This window comes from Heptranchias perlo, unplaced genomic scaffold, assembly GCF_035084215.1.
Source record: "Heptranchias perlo isolate sHepPer1 unplaced genomic scaffold, sHepPer1.hap1 HAP1_SCAFFOLD_44, whole genome shotgun sequence".
NCBI classification, from domain to species: Eukaryota; Metazoa; Chordata; class Chondrichthyes; order Hexanchiformes; family Hexanchidae; genus Heptranchias; species Heptranchias perlo.
Window position 1 is genome coordinate 7729678 of NW_027139453.1, and position 9732 is coordinate 7739409.

At 42.1% G+C, this 9732-nt stretch overlaps 1 non-coding gene across 1 annotated transcript; it reads left to right on the forward strand.

Moving 5' to 3' along the window:
• The first annotated feature begins 9643 nt into the window (after positions 1-9643).
• On the forward strand, positions 9644-9732 carry trnar-ucg (transfer RNA arginine (anticodon UCG)). Its single transcript is given in 2 exon segments — positions 9644-9680; positions 9697-9732. It is a non-coding gene; the product is annotated as a tRNA-Arg (tRNA).

Consider the following 9732-nt stretch of genomic DNA (forward strand, 5'->3'; position numbering starts at 1 on the left):
TAAAGTTCGATATGAAAACGGGGGAATCAAGTTAATGTTAAATTGGATATGATAATCAAAGAAGTGGAATCACGTTATTATTAAATTGGATATGGTAATCAATAGACGGCGATTCAAGTTATTGATAAGTTGGATATGATAATCAATAGACAGCAATTCTAGTTATTGTTAAATTGGAAATGATAATCAATAGAAGGGAAATCAAGTTATTGTTAAATTGGATATGGTAAGTAATACACAAAGTAATAATATTACATTTAACTGTTGAATTGAAAATGATAACCAATACACAGTGATATAATGAATGTGATAATCCACCCCTGTTTTCTTCCTCTTTGGGCTGGAAACCTACTGATAATTGAAGTTCCCTTGTACACCTTTCAGGAACTCCTCACCCTCTTTTCCTTTACACTGTTTGGTTATATTAGACTAATTGAAGTCTGCACATTATCACGACTCTAAAGTTCTTGAACGTTTCTACAATCTGCCTTTAAATTTGCTCCTCTGTCTCCTTCCCACTATTTGGTGGGCTCTAATATCCACTTAACAGCGTAATAGCTCCTCTCTTGTTCCTTAATTCGAACCGAATAGATTCTATTTTTGAACCCTTAAATACATCATCCGTTGCCAGTGCTATAATGATATATATTTTTTTCAATACTGCCACCCCCTGCTCCTTTTCTTTCCTTCCGTATCTTTCTTGAATACATTTTAGCCAGGAATATTAAATGTTCATTCCTCCCCTTTTTTGAGTCAGGTCTCCGTTACAGGCACTAGATTACAATCCCACGTGGCTCCTTGTGCCTGCAGTTCATCAACCTTATTTACCACATTTATGTGCATTCACTCGTTTTCTGCACCCCCCCCCACCCCCCGCACCCCGCCACCCCCATCTGACCCCTCCTACCTTTGAACTACTATTAATTCTAATGTTGTTCGTCTCTCCCAGTCCTCTGCACACCTTAGATTTCCTCTCTTCATCCAGGTGCTCCTCTCCCTGCCAAATTAGTTCGAGTGATTCCCATCCACGTGTTCAATTCTAAAGTTGCACCTTTGTGAGGGAAATGTTCCCACTGCTCCTTTACATTTCCGTGACAAAATATGAATCAATGCTGGTATAAAAATTCAGCTGTTCCATGTGGTTCAGTTTTCCCCAGTGAGATAGACAGGAGGGAGCGAATCTTTCGGTGAGGAGGTTGAACCCGCCTCCCGGGGTAAGCTGCATTTTCTGCCTCAGCATCTGCTTCCCGCTCGGTAGCTGCTGAAACTTCTCTCCAGATGACAAACTGATTCTAGTTTGGAGCTAATCATTCAGGGTTGAGATTAAATACGGACAAGCACCACAGGAGCTCTTCTGGTTCATGGCTATAATCCTTAAACCTGAAGTATTTTAGCAACGAGGTTAAAGAGCTGAATTCTAAATCGAATGGGAACCTAAGGCACTGGTTTGACCCGATTTATACGGTTAATGAAGTGAAGTGAGCCTTCTGAATCCACTTTATCCCTTCATTTCTACCAGTGTTTATTTCGAGTGACAGATTGAAACTAATTGAGATTTCAGTTGTCAACTTTCCGATAACTTGGAAGCTGATGAAGGGAAAAAATAAGGAAAGCGACAAAATGATACCAAAACTCGAATTAAAACAATCACCTTGTCTACACCAAAATCACTAAAACGGATTATCTGGTCATTATCACCTCGCTGCTTTTTTTGGATCGTGCTGTACGCATATTGGCTGTCGCAATTCCCACATTTCAACATTGACTAAACTTCAAAAAGCACTTAATTGACTGAAAGGTGCTTTGGGACGTCCTGCGGAGGTCAATGGCGCTACTTTATGCAAGTCTTCCTTTTGGTGGCGCCATGGCCACGATTGCAGGTTGGAGCCCAGTCGCTTGCTGATTCAGGAAAATCTTAACCCACCATCTGTTGCGGTCCGTGGTGGTATAATGCTTAGAATTCTGCGCCCGCGCCCCGGGCTCGATTCCCACATGGAAGATTATCTTTTTTGAGAACCGAATCAATTTTAAGGTAACCAATTAAATTTTGAATAAATAAAAGTTTTTGCAGTGTCTGGTGGTTTCCTATGATTCAATGTTACTGAGAATTGAACTCACAATTCTTACACAGTTTTCCAAAGATGTGCATTTTTATTATTTATTTTTTGAATTGATTTCATGCGGTAATTTTAAACAGATTATTCCGATCAAACATAGGAATGTGGAAGCGGAGAAGGCCATTCAGCCCCTCGAGCCTGTTCCGCAATTCAATGAGATCATGGCTGATCTGTATAATTTGTTGCATGCACCCGCCTTGGCTCCATATCGCTTATTAACCTTGGTCAGCAAAAATCTATCGAGCTCAGATTTAAAATTATTAATTGAGCTCGCACCTACTACTTCTTATGGGAGAGAGTTCCACAGTTCTACCAGCCTTTGTTCGAAGACAAAGTGTTTCCTAACTTCTCTCCTGAACTGCCTGGCTCTGATTTAAATGTAATGTCACTTTGTCCTAGAATCCCCCAACAGCGAAAAAAAGTTTATCTCTATCTACCCTATCAATTCATTTCAAACTCCAAAAACCTCAATCAAATCATCCCTAAACATTCTATATTCCATGGAAAATAAGCCTAGTTTATGTAATTTCTTCTCATAATTTGACCCGTTTAACCTTTGTATCATTCTGCCGAATCTGCGCTGAACACACCCCAATGCCAATGTATCCTTCCGAGGTTCGGTCTCCAAAGCAGAACGCAAAACTCGAGATGGGGTCTGACCAAGGCATAGTACAACTGAATCATCACTTTTGTACTCGAACCCCCTTGAGATAAAGGTCAATATTAACATTCAATCAGGCTTTTTGATTGCTGTTTTTACCTGTCCACCGACTTTTAATGATTTGTGAATTTGGACTCCTAAATATCTTTGCTCCTCTATAGTCCTGAGCTTCTCCCCATTTAGAAAGTAGTCTGATTTATATTTCTTGTGTCCAAAGTGTGTGACCTCACACTTGCCCACTTGAACTCCATTTGTCATAATTTTGCCCACTCACTTAATCTGTCTATGTCCCTTTGCAATTTACTGCTCCCGTCTACACTCCTTACTGTCCCTCATCACTTATCCTCATCTGAAAATATCGATATCCAATACTTTCTTCTTTCCATAGAACCATAGAACCATAAAAAAGAAACAGCACAGATGGGTGCCATTCGGCCCATCGTGTCCACGCCGGCTCGAAGAACAACTAGGTAACCATTCTAATCGTACCTTCCAGCACCCGGTCCGTAGCCCTACAGCTTACAGCACTTTAGGTGTAGGTCCAGGTATTTTTTAAAAAGAGGTGAGAGTCCCTGCCTCTACCACCAATTCGGGCAGCGAATTCCATACGCCCACCATCCTCTGGGTAAAAAAGATTTTCCTCATGTCCCCTCTAATCCTTCCGCCAATCAGCTTAATCTATGTTCTCTCGTTCTTGTACTCTCCGCTAGGAGAAACAAATGCTTCCTGTCGACTCCATCTGGGCCCCACATAATTTTGTACACCTCAATCAAGTCAACCCTCAGCCTCCTCTGCTCCAAGGAAAACAACCCCAGCCTATCCAATCTCTCCTCGTAGCTGCAATTTTCTTTCCGTGGCAACATTCTTGTAAATCTTCTCTGCACTCTGTCCAGAGAATTATGTCATTCCTGTAATATGGTAACCAGAACTGTGCACAATACCCCAGCTGTGGCCTTACCAGCGTTTTGTACAGTTCCATCATTACATCCCTGCTTTTGCATTGCATACCTCGGATAATAACGGAGAGCATTTCGTATACCTTCGTCTCAACCTTATCTACATGGACTGCCACCTTCGGGCACCTGTGCACATGCACTCCAAGGTCGTTCACTTCGTCTGCCCCAATCAATATATTCCCTTTCACTGCGTATTCCATTTTACTGTTTGCCCTCTCTCAGTGCATTACCTCACACTTCTCCGGGTTGACCTCCATTTGCCACTTTTCCGCCGACTCCACCAACCCATTGATATCTTCTTGGAGTCCACAGCTATCCTCTTCACTATCAAATACACGGCCAATTTTTGTGTCGTCTGCAAATTTGCCAGTCATGCCCCCGACATTCAAGTCCAAATCATTAATATACACCGCAAACAGCAAGGGACCCAACACTGAGCCCTGTGGTACGCCACTGGAAACGGATTTCCGTTCGCAAAGACATCCATCGACTTTTACCCTTTGTTTCCTGTTGTTGAGCCAATTTTGGATCCAATTCGCCTCATTCCACTCTTTCCCATGGAGTTTAACTTTCTGACCAGTCTGCCATGTGGGACCTTGTCAAATGCCTTACTAAAATCCATGTAGACAACATCCACTGCAATTCCCTCATCAAACCTCATTCTCACTTCCTCAAAGAATTCAATCAGATTTGTAAGGCGTGACGTTCCCTGAACAAATCCATGCTGACCATCCCTGATTAAACCATGCCTTTCCAAATGAGAGTTTATCCTATCTCTCAGTATTGATTCTAATAGTTTGCCCACCACCGAGGTAGACTGACTGGCCTATAATTTTTCGGCCTTTCCCTCGTACCCTTTCGAAACAATGGTACTATGTTTATAGACTTCCAGTCCTCCGGTACCTCCCCTGTATCTCGTGAGGATTGGAAAATAATCCGCAGAGCATCCGCTACTTCCTCCCTGGCTTCCTTCAATTGCCGAGGAAACTATCCATCCGGCCCTGGTGACTTATCAACTTTCAAGCATTCCAGTCCCTCTCGCACTTCCTCTCTCGTTATGTTTATCTTATCCAATATTTCACACCTCTCCTCTTTAACTACTACGTCTGGACCATCCCTTTCCTTTGTGAATACGGAGACATAATATTCATTTTTTCTCTGTATTCCTACCCACATCCTCTGCTTCTGCACACAAGTTACCCTTATCATCCCTAATAGGTCCCATCTTTTCCTTAACTGTCCTCTTGTTCTTAATGCCCTGATAAAGCATTTAGGGTTTACTTTAATCTTACTAGCAAATATTTTGTCATGGCCTGTCTTTGCTTTCCTTATTTCCTTTTTTACGTCATCTCTGTACTTTCTATGCTCCTCTATTCTTTCATCCAAGTCATTAATAAATATTGTGAACAGTTGAGTCCCCAGAAGAGATCCCTGGGGAACACAACTTGTCACTTCCCGCCAATCAGATTTAAAAAAATGTATCCCCACTCTGTCTCCTACCTCCCAATTAATTTTCATCCCTTGTTAAACGGTTCCCTCATATTCAGTTCCTCTCAATTTTGCCAAAACATTTCTTTCCTCTTTAATTAATTTCCTGCAAATTGAATATTACTAAACCCGCGACACATTTCCTGTCGAAATGAAACACACATCACAGGATATGTATCGAGCATATAGCAAGAACCCCGCGATTTTGTTATTAAACAGCGAGAATACGGATGTTAACACTGAGCGCCTGATCTGGATCGAACCCATTAGCCCGAGGTGACGGGACCCACTCCGCGTTTATATTTACCAAAAAATGAAAATCAGAATTATAGAACGTTCGTATTTTACAGGACAGGAATCGGCTAATCGGCCTGTTGAGCTTGGACAGTAAATTCTCTCCACTCTGTTGTTCTAAGTGTAGAGTTTTATTCGATCAATTTGTATTTAATTTTAATTCCTTTCTCTCTATTTTACGAACTCAGTGGGTGAAAGAGGTACGGTTTGAGGACTAAACATTTAGATCAAGATTTGAACATTGTTTATTTTAATTGTAGCTTAATGAGAGACAAAGCGTTGATTTAGTTGCCAGTTTTCTGATAACGCAAAAGCTGAAGCTCCAATTTTATGAAAGAAAGACAAAGTAAATGAACGATATCAACAGAGTGAAAGCAAGGGACAGATAAAACCAGAGTCTTTAATCACCTCGGCTGCAGATTTAAAATCAGTTTCTGAACGGATAGGTCAGTGGTCATGCAGTCTAATGGATAAAGCTTATGACTCCGGTGTGAATCATGAAGTTATCAGAAATTTGCAAGATTGATTCTGTCACGGTCAGTTCACAAACTGGGTGAAAACGCGTTCTTAATGGGTCGCAACTGTTTTACACCCGCCCATTTCTAACAGTCCCTCCTGATGAAAACGCAATATATTAAAAAGCCAAACAGATAGGCAGGGTATTTATATAAAGTTAGAGCACGCTCCCAATCGGTTCATAGAAAATGAATTATATCTTAATTATGATTTGAACAGGCAAAAATAAATCAAACTTACTTTTGTGAAACTTATCAAAGTGTCAGTGTGAATGTAAGAATCACCCATCTTTGGGGCACGTTGTCTAAATTGTTTCCGGGCTGTCGAGTCAGGAGAAAGACTCAAATTAAACAAACTTGATAAGAAACGCAGGTTTGTGAGTTTCCCCCAATTCTTATTCCTGGGACAGACAGCATCATTGAAGGGAACAGTAGGTAGTTTATATAAAACCATCGGGAGTTGTCAATGCTCCTCTGAGCCATTAATTCAAATCCACAAATGCTTTCTAATCCCATGACACGGGTTCAGAGGTTAAACTGCAGGGATCAGCCGCTGACCACTGACATTCAGAGCAGAGAGGGGCCAGTGTTGGTCATTGGGAGATCAGCCGCTGACCACTGATATTCAGTGTAGAGAGGGGTCAGTCTTGGTCATTGGGAGATCAGCCGCCGACCAATGTTATTCAGTGTCGAGAGCGGTCAGTGTTGGTCATTGGGAGATCAGCCGCTGACCACTGATATTCAGTGTAGAGAGGGGTCAGTCTTGGTCATTGTGAGATCAGCCGCTGACCACTGATATTCAGTGTAGAATGGGGTCAGTGTTGATCATTGGGAGATCAGCCGCTAACCACTGATATTCAGTGTAGAGAGGGGTCAGTGTTGTTCATTTCGAAACCAGCCGCTAACCACTGATATTCAGTGTGGAGAGGGGTCGGTGTTGGTCATTGGGGGATCAGCCGCTGACCAATGATATTCAAAATAGAGAGTGGTCAGTGTTGGTCATTGGCGGATCAGCCGCTGACCACTGATATTCAGTGCAGAAAGGTCAGTGTTGTTCATTTCGAAACCAGCCGCTAACCACTGATATTCAGTGTAGATGGGTCAGTCTTGGTCATTGGGACATCAGCCACTGACAACTGATATTCAGTGTCGAGAGGGGTCAGTATTGGTCATTGGGAGATCAGCCGCTGACCACTGATATTGAGTTTCGAGAGGGGTCAGTTTTGGTCATTGGGAGATCAGCCGCTGACCACTGATATTCAGTTTAGAGAGTGGTCAGTGTTGGTCATTGGGAGATCAGCCGTTGACCACTGATATTCAGTATAGAGAGGAGTCAGTGTTGATCATTGCGTGATCAGCCGTTGACCACTGATATTCAGTGTCGAGAGGAGTCAGTGTTGGTCATTGGGGGATGAGCCGCTGACCACTGATATTGAGTGTAGATAGGGGTCAGTGTTGGTCATTGGGGTTCAATCATGGACTTCTTCACCGGCCACGCCAGATCCTCGGGATCAATGTCGGACAAACGCAAAACTTCAAATCTAAAATGTTATTCCATTTGCACAGAAACAACGTAATGCAAAGTCACGAAACGAAAGGCAGAGCAAAAGAAATGTCAGTTGATTTTGGTATTTTCAAAAAGATGGTGAATCATTGCAGACCACTGTTACTGCGGTCGCTTCATTTTCTCGGTCAATTCATGGTTTCGCGTCGCAAATATTTCAACGTATTTGTGGCGCAATCAATCAACTCGTTCGGCTATTAACTGAAAAGTTTGTGATTCTAAGCCCACCCAGGGCCGTAAACAGAAAATTAATTGACTTAGCGGTTAGATTTGAAGTCTGAGACGTTCACCGTTTCAATGTGTCCTTCGACTGTAATATTGTCCTCATCACAGGGTGTACATTTGAAGTCGTCTGGTGTATTTTTATGACTGGTTTTGGATCAGATTATTCAGCTCGTGTAATAAGATTGTAAATACTGATTCGGCTAAACAAGGATCGGAATAGACTGTTTACGGTTTCGGTATGAAATCAATTCAAATAAATATATAAACATTTTAAATGAAAACTATACACGAATCGGGAGTTCCACCCTTGGTATCATCGAATCTTTGAAATTCACACTCTGCGCACGGCTTTAATAATTGTTTTTAGACTTTGATTAGTTTTCTTTAATATTATTGGCTTCTCAGCTGTTTTGTAAGAAGTTTTTTTTTTAACGCGGAATTGAACCCGGTTCACAGCAGTGAAAACACTGGATCATAACTGGACCTCCTGCTCAAATTACCGCCCATCGTTTCCCGCGTACGCTGGTCGACAGGATTCTGATATGGGACCTGGCACATGGGGCCACCGAAAGAAAGAATGTTTTTTGATTGGGCCCTTCACACCCCAGGACGTCCCAAAGCGCTTTACAGACAATGAAGCACTTTTGGTAATGTCGTCACTGCTGACATGTAGGAAACGTGGCAAATAATTTGCGCACAGCAAGATCCCAAGAAGAGCGATGTGACAATGATCAGATAATGTATTGTAATGACGCTGGTGGAGAGATGAATATTGAGCGGGGTAGCAGGGAGAACTAATTGCCGTTAAAGGTGAAGACAATGTGATTGTATCAATTCGAGTTTTGACCTTTGTAATGATTTTCTTTCCTTACTTTTTATCTTCTTCAGATTCAAACTGATCAGAAAACTGACAACTGAACTCTCAACGAATTTTCGATCAATCTGTCACTCAAAATGAACAATGTTATAAATAAAGAAATAAACCGGATTGAGACGGTTCACTTCATTTCACTGAAACGACTAATTTCGGTTAAACCGGCGCGGCGGAGTCACAGCAGCTCATCGCTGATCTGCACCTCAACTCCATTTAGCGATATAGAAACTGGAAAACTCATGTTTCAAGGCGAGTTTACTAATTTCCTGCAAAATGAATATCACTAAACCACCAAAACATTCCCTGCCCTGATTAAACACACAGCAAGGGGATGTGTAGAATATATAGCAAGAAACCCGCGATTTGATTATTACACGGATCGAATACCGTGCTCAATATTAACATTAACACTGAACGCCAGGTCTGGATCTGACCCGTTAACCCCGTGGTGCGGGACCCCGTCCACGTTTATATTTACCAAAAAAAGAAAATCAGAAAATAATAATCTCACCCAGCAGAATTGGGGGTTGTTCGTATTTTGAAGGACAGGATGAGGCCACTCGGCCCGTCGGACTTGGATAGTAAATTATGTTGACATTCTCCGCTCGGTGTTGTTCTCCGTGTACATTTGTTGTTTCCAGATTTGTCCTTTATTTTATTTCCCCTCTCTCTATTTTGCAGACTGAGTCCGAAAGAGATTCGCTTTGGAGGCTCAACATTTTGATCAAAGATTTGAACATTGTTTATTCTGATTGTAGGTTTCTCGGAGACCCAGCGGGAGTTCAGTTCTCAGTTTCCTGATTAGTCGGAAACAGTAAGGAAATTTGCGAAAAGAGAGAAAACAATAAATGAACAACATCAACAAAGGGAAAGTCAGAGGAAGATACAAGCAGAGTCTGAACCACCCCTGCACCGGGTTTAAGACCCTTTGGTGAAACATTATAGCAGCGGCCGCGTGGCCTAATGGATAAGGCGTCTGACTTCGGTATTAATCGCGATGTTATCAGACGATTGTAGGTTCGAATCCTGCCGCGGTCG